The sequence below is a fragment of the Labeo rohita genome, chromosome 15 (assembly GCF_022985175.1).
Source record: "Labeo rohita strain BAU-BD-2019 chromosome 15, IGBB_LRoh.1.0, whole genome shotgun sequence".
NCBI lineage: Eukaryota > Metazoa > Chordata > Actinopteri > Cypriniformes > Cyprinidae > Labeo > Labeo rohita.
The window spans coordinates 28,144,912-28,156,635 of NC_066883.1; the positions used below are offsets into that span (position 1 = coordinate 28,144,912).

The window sequence follows — 11,724 nt, forward strand, 5'->3', positions numbered from 1 at the left end:
TTATGACTGGTTTTGTGATCTAGGGTCACATATTATATAATATGGATTGCGTGGTTTAAATTATAAATCAGATGGTGTGCAAAATTATTTTCTCTGGCAGTACTGAAAATGATAGATAGATAATTTACATTTATTAACGATGCATAAATTCAATTCCGTCTGAAGAAGACTGGTGGCACCAAAGTCTGACCGAATCACGTCACACCGTTTTTGCACACGGTCGCCCCCGTTCGGTGAGGTCGCGCTATTACTCCGCTTCTACACGTGTTTCATGAATATTCATGCGGGAGTGGGACGGGCTGGTGTCGAGTTTCACTCCGGGAGGTTGTGAGCGTGTGTTGGAAGTGTGGAGTCTAGAGTTGGATGCTGTTGTCGATGCTGACGGACTGATTTCATCCTGTCTGCTGCGCTCAGTTTGGAGGACAGAGCCCTTTTGATTTGGTGCAGCGTATTTTGAGCTTGACAACAACAGGGAAATACACTAAACTGGAAATATACTAGTGGAAGTTGCTGTGGTACGCAAAAGACAACTTGTTGGAAGATGGATATTATCTAAAAGGGATTTTTCTGAAGCGACATTGCATTTTTGGCTGGTTTTCCTGACATTACGTTGGCACGGACCGGATCGCTATCACTGAAAATCAAGAACAGATGAGTGTAAGTGTTTCATGGATAAAGTGCGTCAGTGGCGCTAAACTACTACTTTATACTCTATCTTGACGCGACGCGGCAAACTACAACGCTTCCATCGCAGTCAACGCACTCTTATGGCAAGCCGTTTTAACAGTTATTCCTTAAAACTGAGTAGTATCTATTTTGATGTTACTAGTACTTATATTTTGTTTAGTGATAAATACTCCAATAGTATCTATTTAATAGCCACTTGTTAACTTGGATAGCAAGTTATCGAGTTATCTTTTATCACTGTTTATCTCTATTCCATATTGAAGAGCAACTTTCAGTTTTAAATAACACAGTTGTAACAATGCGAATACAAAACTGTGGTGGTGCTGATGGTTCCATGAAGAACCTTGAACATCTATGGAACCTTTTAAATGCAGAAAATGTTCTTTATAGTCGAAAGGTTCTTTAGATTTTTTTTTAAAAATGTCTTCAAAATGGTTCTTTTAAGAACTGTTCACTGAAATGTTCTTTGGGGAACCAGAAATGGTTCTTCTATGGCATCACTGCAAAAACACCCTTTTGGAATCCTTTTAAGAGTGTAGTGTGTGAAAAATAGGCATTAATATAGAAGTGTATAGATAGTTAGAATGGATAAGTAAAACACAAAACCTGTTATTCATGGCTGAATTGAAATTTATTACTAGCAGAAGTATTTACAAAGTTATTCATTACTATTGGGTTACTTACTAGTCATTAAAATGCTAGTAGCATAAAACCAGATGCTAGTTAGTTTTAAGGAATAAATGTTAATACAGCTTGCCATAGTCACTTGCAGTATAGACTTTCCTGAAATTAGAAATTCAAAATGTATTTTCTGTATATGAGAGCTACTTCAGCATGCATAGCCACATATTTTAACATTGTTCTTCTATTTTAGTCCTCAAACACTGAAATCACTGCACTTAGATCAGTTGTCTGGTTTAGAAGCCTGCACTTTTAGGTTTACGGTGTAGTATTTCATGTGCAATCCAAAGCTGAGAAGTTTTGATTCAGACTTGAGTACATTTTTTCTTAGTCAAAGTTTTGGATTCAATGCATCTTCAAGTCAGTTGTTTGCATATGTAGTTTAGTGCAATTTGTGTGCAGCCTACAGTATGATATGATTTATGGTGGTTATTGTAAACGTTCTGACGTGGAAGTGCGTGCATTATTGTTTGTTCCTGGTGGATGTGGTAGAAATGGATGTGAGGCAGCTCTAAGAAATTGTTTACCGGAATGAATCAGACCTACACCATGCTGTTTGTAATAAATCAATGCAATTAATCAGACAGTGCCACAATGCAGCTGATATTGATATCAATAGGAAATTTGAATTTTCTAACCATGACTCACAAGGCACAGTAGAAGTCTGTTGGTTCAGAGACAAGCCGTGGTTCACTCTGCTTGCAACTGCTGCAGTTTGACCACTGAGCGTCAGTTATTTGTATATTCTGCACTGCTGTTTTTAATCTAGCCTGGTATTGGTGTAACCCGTGTGCAGGCCACAAAAGCCTCCCGAAAGGTTCTTTTCGTTGAGGGGTTGATTTGTATTGCATAACTTTTTCAGAAGTTCTTTGCTTTTGAAAATAATTCTGAGAAAACATAATATACCAGCCTGTGAAAACTTTGAGAGGTGGGGTTTATAAATCTTAACTCCCAGTATTATAGAAAACGGAAGGTTACTTAATAAATCCTGCAAAATGATTGTATCTGATTTCAGAGCCAACAAATAAAAGTGTCGTATCCACTATGCAACATATTCAATTAAATCGCCATTTTAATGTATTTATTAATGTCACCCACAGTCTGACCTTTCTTGGATGGTTTATCTCAGATGATATTTTTGGCAACGTGTTGCACCTCAGAGGAAATCAGTTGCAGAATAACAGGGGCAGATGTCCAGTGGTCATTTATTTAACTTTCTTGACACGCCAGAGCATATAGATTTTCTCTCCTTGCAAGACATTCCTCTTAAATTGGTTCATCAGTGGAATTCTTTTGTTAGCCTTAGAAAAGTGCTGTGCTTTTGTGTTGGTGACTGGCCGGGGTTCATCCAGACCACATTCCAAATCTCCCTCTGAGGACGACGATAATTAATATTCATCAAGATAATAAGGTTGTTTTCACTCATTGAGCTCAGTTGACTTCCATTTCTCGGGTTCGTTGGTTGCCATAGTGCGATACCGCAGCGATTTAGCTACTGTTTCCGCCGCTCTTCGCCGTTGAGCTATTAGAATTTAAAGCACCGCCCATCGCCGGCCGTTTGCTAAACGCCACATGTTCGCACTCTCGGTTTTGGGATCGATCCATAAGATTAGTGAGTCACATCCCAAGTTAAATCATGTTCCACTTTGTTCAGATGAAGTCATGAGCTTGAAAATTAACCGTGTTCCTCACGCAAATAAGCAGACGGCACTGGATCGTTTATATTATAATGGTGTTTAAATAAGAACAACATGTTTGATTCGACAGCCACAACAAAACATTGGGAATCTAATAAATCAAAGATAAAACTAGGAGGCGGCTGCATGCTAGACAGGAAGTGTAGTTGATTCTGGTGTGAGCCGAGCCATGGAAAGATTTAGAGCTCGGACCATTTTTATTTGTTACTGGACTGAATGAAATTCATAAAGTTTGCAATGAAAATAGCCGCAGAATTGATGTCCGACCCTCAGACAGAGCAGATCCAGATCGAACGCCAAAGGGCTTTTAAGACATTCCAAAGATTATGTCACCAGACTCTCGTCCCAGCGGATGATCGGTTAATTTCTCAGCTCTGTCCCTGACCTCGGATCGTCTCGGGTGAACTGAGATCCATTCGGATGTTGGGGGGAAAAAAAACGGGGTCGTTGTGGAGTCAGCCGCTCACAACTTTACATCACTCTTGATCTCATCCTTTTGGCTTAGGCAGGGATTCTCTGATGATCAGACAGTTCCAATACCTCTGCTGTGGTGTAGTTAAACCCATCCTTACAGGTCTCTGGTGGAGCACTAAAGCAGTGCGCAGTTGCAGCATCTGGTCTCCAGAGTGGTGTACAGAGTGGACGGCAGAGATTGCATGCCAGAGGACTGTTGCCCCTGCATCTGCATTTCTCATTAGGTTTTGAAGGGAGGTGTGTCTGTACACATGTCTTGTAAAGCCGTGTAGTGTCAGTGTGTGACCTCCTTCTTGTATTTACAGAGAAGGCGTAGGTTTGTATCCCACATGAACTATCACCTTTGTGCCTTTGGGCTGTGCCCACAAAATGTTGTTGTTGTTGTTGTACATTTTGTTGAGTTGTTGTACATGTTTTTGAGTGTTGTACATGGATTTGAAAGTATATATTAATATACTTTATATAAATAATATGTACATGTAAAATACAAAATATGCAGTATATATGTATAATCTGTGTGTGTATACATATAATATACATATATATAATTCATACTTATATATACACTGATGATCACTGATTATTATAGCCCTTGTTATTTTTTAAATTTTGACGTAAATTAACATAAATTTTTGCAACAGACATATATATCGGTTCAAAATATCGGTTATCAGTCTACTTGATCTGTGATAATCGATAACGTCATCGGCCCTAAAAAACTTTGGTCAACCCCTAATTTATATATATAATTCTCATTTTTATTTACGTATTGATATATATGTAGATATAGAGATATTTTAAATTTATCTATTCTTATTTTTTGTCATTTATTTTATTCCCATTATTTTATGTTTTGTGACATTTTATTTTAATTTTATACATGTATTTATTATTCATATTATTTTAGTTTTAGAGATTGGGTAGGGGGTTGGGCTTTATGGTTAGGTTTATATATATATATATATATATATATATATATATATGTGTGTGTGTATATACAGATTATCGGCACCAATATCAGGCATTTGTATGGTTATCGGTAATTTTAGTTTTAGGGACTGGGTTGGGGTTGGGCTTTATGTTTATGTTTAGGTTTCGTAGATTTTAAATATATATATATATTATAAATATATATATATATATATATTATAAATAATGTATATATTATGTATAATATATTTATAGTATTTTTTATATATATATATATATATAAAATATAATATAATTTTAGGTTTAGGGATTAGGTGGAGGGTTGGACTTTACGGTTAGGTTTAGATTTCATAGGTTTCCCTTAGGAGAATCAAGTGTGCTCATTACAAATGTCATTATCATTATCCCATTTATGTTTTTGTACTAAGGCCAAGTCTTTTTCTTTTTTACATGGTTGTACATTATAACTTCCTATAGACCATCTTTTTGAGTTATTATGGCTTTTTGTGATTGTCTAATCAATTCCCAGTGCACTGAATATTTTCTTTCACCCGGAATAAACCAGTAAAATGGTGTGTGAACATTGTTTGTTCTCGACTCTTGAATTCTGCAGATTTGCCCTCAGAATCTGTTCTGCCCATGTATTTTGTAGATGTCACTCAAAAAGATGAAGATTTGGCTTTAGATAGTACATAAACATAAAATGGATAACTGTCAAAGTAGCATTTGTTATAAGCGTAACTTGAATCTCCTTAGGGACAGAGAAAGACAAAATACTGCAGCTATGGCTTGTACTCAGTCTGATACGGATTTGTTTGACTGTAGGGGCAACTCCTCAAATATACGGTTCTCCATATGGCAACAGACATACTGGACACGATACCTCTCTTTGAAACTATCTGCAAACGGGATGGTACAGTCTGTGTTCAGTTAAAAGTACACACGGTGAATTTCATAAACTCTGTACTGAACTCGTCCACTCGCCACCGCCAGATGTTTCCAATTTCGCACCGTAACCGAAGCTGTATCAGCTGGTGTCATGTTCAAAGGACCCAGCAGCACGTGTGGTTCTTTGTTTTGTTCAGCGCGCAAACCTCCTTCCACAAACATTTCCACAAACACACTCAGCAGGTTGGAGGGTGTGGGAAAAAGATGGTCCCCTGAAGCCAGAACATCCTAGATGCTGGCCAAACCAAGGCTGATATGGCCTCCTTTTTTCCCATGGCACAAATGTATCTGATGTAGATTAGCAGTGCACGTACATATCTGAGGCCCGCAGATGGTTTTCTTCTTTCCCACCAGCTCCTGTGGAGCACATCTACCATGCTGTATGCTGGACTACTGTACCTTAGAACATAGGTTCAACTCGACCTTTAAGTTGAGGTGAAGGGATGGTGGCACAAAATGTATTTAATGAAGTTTATTTGCACTTCATGGATGGGAATTGATAATAATTGTGATGGTTTGCGTTGCTTGGTTCCTTATCGGCTGTAGTTACAAGTATTTTAGTATTTGTAAGGAATAGATATTTGGATAAAATATTATTTGATAAATTAAAAACAGTTTTTGGAGGTGTTTGTTTAGTGGCGTTTTAGTTTTTAGAGTTGGAATAGATGCATAAATGTGGTCATTTACTTTTTAAAGGTGACTAAAGGTCATTGCACACTGTCAAAGTCTAACATTTTCGTATGCGTTTTTTCATATTCATCATTCAAAAAATTTGTCACGCACAGAAACCTTGCATACTGACTCCGATGAGTATTAATTCATCTGTTGCAAAAAAAAAATCGCAAAACAATACACAATGGAATATTCTAACAGTGAGGATGATTTTGTTGTCCACTCTCTTCTTAAAAGAGAAAAAGAAAGACATATTGGGTCCATCCAATTATAAGATGTATAGAGAAAGGAAAGAATACTTTTTGTGCGCACCTCCTTAAGGAGCTGTGGGATTATCCAGGGCGATTCAAAGTTTACTTTAGGATGTCAGTAAACTTTGATGCTTTGCTAGTGTTACTGGAGCCACATATTATAAAGAAGACCACTAATTTCTGTGAACTCTGTGTTCAAGGACCTTTACAGTGCTTTGTGCTGCAAGACGAAGTGGACGAACTTTTCAGACGCAATTCTGGATTTTGGCGTTCGCTTGTACGGTGGCTCTGATATGTCAAAACACCTCTTGACATGCTTGCTTTGGATGCGAAAAACGCTGAAAATCTAACCCTATCCAAATATTTTTATGATGGACGAAAGTTTCATGGACAGTGTGAAAACTTGATTGACACAACGTGAGGTCGTATTTATTTTTCAACGTGCGGAAATTTCGGACGAAAATTTCTGACTCAGTGTGCACTTGGCTGAAAACTGAAACCAAAAATGAACAATTATTTACTTTTTTATTAAATAGTATAAAGTAATTTCGTAAGACTTTTTTTTTAATTCAGCTCAATAAGTTGATTACTACAGCATGTTACAGCACGGTAGCGCTACTGCAAACAGGAACATACTACATAGAAATTTCCGGCTCATATTTACAGCCTTTTTTTGTCTTTCGGTGACCAAAAATTTGGTGCATCCCTAGTTGTACTGCATCTTTTTGACACACAAAAGAGCAGAGTTATTCATTTGGGAGTTCTGTTTTTTTTTTTTTTTTTTAAATGGAACTGGTTGCGAATAAGAATTGGTTCTCGTTTTCCAACTCTAGTTATAAGGCGCAGTGTGTGGTTGGTGTTTGCAGATCTTTAAGATACTCCATTATTGTAGATAAGTGCTTCAACATGAAGCCTCTCTTGCCAAGTTTCACTGGATCTCAGAGTGAGTGATTTGCTCAAACAAGCAGACGTTGTATTGGAATCGATCACGATTGGCCTGGTTGGCTGTTTTCTTGGATTTCTTTCGGTTATCTTGCAAAAGCAAGAAATTTTAGGAAAATAATCCCTGTGTGACAGCATGTTTGCTTGAGATCAAATGATAGTCAATGTGAAGTTAATTTGGCCCAGCACTAAACATCCTTTAAAATGGAAATATTTGAGTTGCCCAATGTTGAGATTGATGGTGTTACTTTATGGCTGCTTAGGGTTTCTTTTTAAGGTCTTCTTGGCTTTCACGGCCTTTTCTCACTCATCATTTACACTGAAGGGGCCAATATATTGTCTTTACCTCATCCGCCCTCTCAATCTAACCGAAATGAACTTTAGAAAAAACATCATTCTTTAAAGCCGTGTTTGCAGTCATTACAGTCTTCCAGCACGAGTGTTGTTTGAGGTGTCGTGAGCGACGTGGACGTCTTCCACTGCTTGGGAAAGCGTTTTGGACTTCGAGTGATAGATGATCAGCGTTGGTCTGGCCAGCTGTGGTTGTTTTCATCCCCAGCGTCTTGGCCGGAGTGGTTTCAGTGTTTAACAGAGCAGCTTCTTTGGGATTGTTTAGCTCCAGATTTCTGCTCTGTCAGATCTTTGGAACCGTTGTGTGGAATGGAGGTTCTGGCTAATGGAGGAAGGCAGCAACACTTGCTCAGAAATATTAGTGGTCGACACACCCACAAATCTGCTATCTTCTCCTTTTTGCATAAAAATACAAAACTGCCCTGAGGTGCTTGGAATCAGCAGGTGTGAACTGCTTAGAGACTATTATTGAGGGCACGCTTTAAATTAAATAGGGCAGACCTGTTTTCTTTTCATCTGTGTTAGAGTTTGTCAAGGGATAGACTGTGCCTTGCACACAAAGAGTTTTCTTTTTTCTTCAAATGGGCCATTTTCTGTAATTACACCACAAGCCCTTTGTCGTATTAAGTGGTCTGGGTTAAACACATGACCGAGCGCATTGGAAAGATGCCCAAAGATGGAAAGTCAGAAACAGGGATATTACACTTTTAACATGCCCTTATAAAATTAGCAGAATTATAAGATATATGGCCCACATCTTGACCTGATTTGATCGGTACAAACTCCACTATATAAATATATGGTTTATGAATAATCCGGTATAGTTACAGCCATTTATATTTAGCTGCAATCCAAGAGTATTTCTCTTCATGCCGTGCAGTTTAACGAGGCATTAAATGCAAGAAAAAGAAACTTATCTTGGACAAAATAGCAGTTGTCTAGGTTCGTTTGCCGTGGTACATGTCCAGCCCTTTGGAGGTCTGTTCCAGCCGTTAGTAAAAGTGGCAGTGCCCGTTGAACACATCTGTGCAACTTTGTTTCAGCTTTTGACAAAGTCTGGGATATTGCCTCAATGTCTGGAGAAACAATCATGATTTTTTTGTTCACAGTCAAATTTTTAATCTTAAAGCCTCAGTGAATAGTTTAGGAAAGCTTATAGTGTGTTTAATATTAAATAAAATGTATATATTATTAGATATTTATGGAAGCCCATTTCCACCACTGAATTAAAAACTGTAAAAAAGTTATTGTGACTTATCTCACAATTCAGACGTTTTTTCTCAGAGTGCGTGATACAAACTTGCAATTCTGAGAAATAAAGTCGCGATTGCGAGTTATAAAGTCAGAATTCTGAGATATAAAGTCGCAATTCTGAGAAATAAAGTCAGAATTGTGTGATATAAACTCACAATTGCGAGTTATTAATCAGAATTGTAAGATACAAACTCGCAATTCTGTGAACATATCAGTCATTTTTTTCTCCTCAGAACTGGACTTTATAACTTGCAATTGCAAGTTTGTATCTCATAATTCTGAGAAAAAAAAAGTCAGAATTGTGAAATAGAAACTCGCAATAGCAAGAAAAAAAGTCAGAATTGCAACTCTGACTTTATAACTCGCAATTGTGTGGTTATATCTCACACTTCTGAGAAAAAAAAAAGTCAGAACTGTGAGTTTGTATCATAATTCTAAGAAAAAAAGTCAGACTTGCGAGGTAGTAGGGCTGCACGATTAATCGCACGATATTGTGAGGCGCGCTTAGTCAGTGAAGCCGGTACTTTGATTAGTAGTAAAGCTCCATCACGTGCGTTCAGCTGGAGCGGCAATTAATACACAGAGCCGTAAATCACTGACAAGCTACGCCAGATCACGCTCAAAATCGCAGATGAATCGCATTCGATTATGAGCGCGATTTGGCGTAGCTTGTCAGTGATTTACGGCTCTGTGTATTAATTGCCGCTCCAGCTGAACGCACGTGATGGAGCTTTACTACTAATCAAAGTACCGGCTTCATTGACTAAGCGCGCCTCACAATATCGTGCGATTTAATCGTGCAGCCCTACGAGGTAGAAACTCGCAATTGCGAGAACAAAGTCAGAATTGCAATTCTGACTTTATAACTCGCAATTGTGCGGTTATATCTCGCAATTACATTTTTTTTTTTTATTCAGTGGTGGAAACGGGCTTCGATAGATATTTGATATTATATTATATTTGATAAATATTTCTTATATTTCTACATTTAATTTTTTATTATTGTATTGAAATCTTAAAATATATGTGGCCCTGGACCACAAAACCAGTCTTAAGTCGCTGGGGTATATTTGTAGCAATAGCCAAAAATACATTGTATGGGTCAAAATTATTGATTTTTCTTTTATGGCAAAAATCAGGAATTAGGAAATTAAATAAAGTTCATGTTCCATTAAGATATTTTGTAAAATTCCTACTGTAAATATATCAAAACCTAATTTTTGATTAGTAATATGCATTGCTAAGAACTTAATTTGCACAACTTTAAAGGTGATTTTCTCAATATTTTGATTTTTTTGCACCCTCAGATTCCAGACTATCAAATAGTTGTATGATGTATAAATCTCAATTTCAAAAAATTGACACTTATGACTGGTTTTGTGGTCCAGGGTTACATATATGTATCATAATGTATGAGTGTGTGTGTCTCATAGTGTATTTGGAGGCTTTACTTTCGTGCAGTAGTGTTTAGTACACATAATCTACGTTGGAGGTATTGTGTGTGGGTGTGTGTGCCTGTTCTTTCTTAAACATATGAGAGTGTTCTTGCTTGTGTGTGTGTGTGTTTCTCTGTCCCTGTGATGCTGACAGACTGAAATTAGCTTTGGATTCCCATATGCACAGGGCAGGCTTCCAGCAGACCCCAATTACAATGCAGCAAAGCCAGAGAGGGTGCAGGGCAGACTGTGTGGAGCCCTCCTGGTCTGCTCCCTCGCTCAGGCACACACACACACTGTCACTACCACAGACTTGACAGACTACCGCAATGAGGCGCACAGCACGCACAGATCTGACTCACACACACAGGCGCTTGCACACACTTTTATATGGACACCTGCATCATCAGACTCATTCACACACATTTCAGATTAACCACATGTGCAGCTGCGTGCGCGATTCCACACCACCAGTCACTCTGGAGTTAATCGAGTTAAACCTGCGAGCACATTGAGACATGCTTACCTACTTAAAACAAATACCCTGTGGGGTTGAAAGTGAAAAGAAGTAGCATTAGAATTTTGCAGAGGCGGGAAAAATATATATATATATATATATATATAGCGGTAGTCCACCACCGGAGGGAGCCTCTACTGTATGACAGAGCAAAAGTATTTCCTGTGATTCTGTTTTTATTTATTTTATGAAAACATGAAATCCTGTGGTCGATTGTAAAGAATTTTTATTGTGAAGTAATTTTTCTTTCACAGTGATTGAGAATGACATGATTATTTCCCTTGGCCTGAAATTGATTTTGTGGCTTTTCGTAGTAACGCACATGGTGACAGGCTTGTCTTAAAACTGCTCATGTCTTCATTTTGTCTTCAGGCCTTGGTTAAGACTCAAGCCTAGATTGTCAGAAAATATGCGAGTCACAGTATGTGTGGGACAATTAAGATATCTATATAAATTGCTATTTTCCCAAAAAAATTATCCCATGATTGTTTTAAATTCATAAACGTCTTGGAAAATTACACTGCATACAGTCCTTAATGTTTGTGTTTAAATCTAAGTAGCACTGGCAACCTCCATATAGCTTACTTTTGAAAATGTGCTATGAAGGGGATCAATGTTGATTTACAGTGTTGTTTCAAGAGATTTAGTCAAAGGCAGAGTCAGATGTGGGGTTCAGTTGTCCCTTTGCATGTGAATGCAATTTTCCTGTAGTGCTTTTATTCCACAAAGGGAACCAAAAAACCGCACAATTCATAATTCCTCGGATAATAAGCTCTCGCATAACTTTCAATCTTTCATCTCCTTTCTGCTTTGCAGATCTTTCATACTTGAGTAGCTGGGCTGGATGAGTCGAGTTCTTCTAACAAGCATACGTAAATATTTAA

General features: G+C 37.8%; 1 protein-coding gene across 1 annotated transcript in view; it reads left to right on the forward strand.

The window, feature by feature from the left end:
• Positions 1-341: 341 nt before the first annotated feature.
• dchs1a (dachsous cadherin-related 1a) overlaps positions 342-11,724 on the forward strand; it is a 130,819-nt gene continuing 119,436 nt past the window's right edge. Inside the window, 1 exon segment of the mRNA XM_051129549.1 lies at positions 342-657. The gene's annotated coding sequence lies outside the window, so the exon portion shown is untranslated.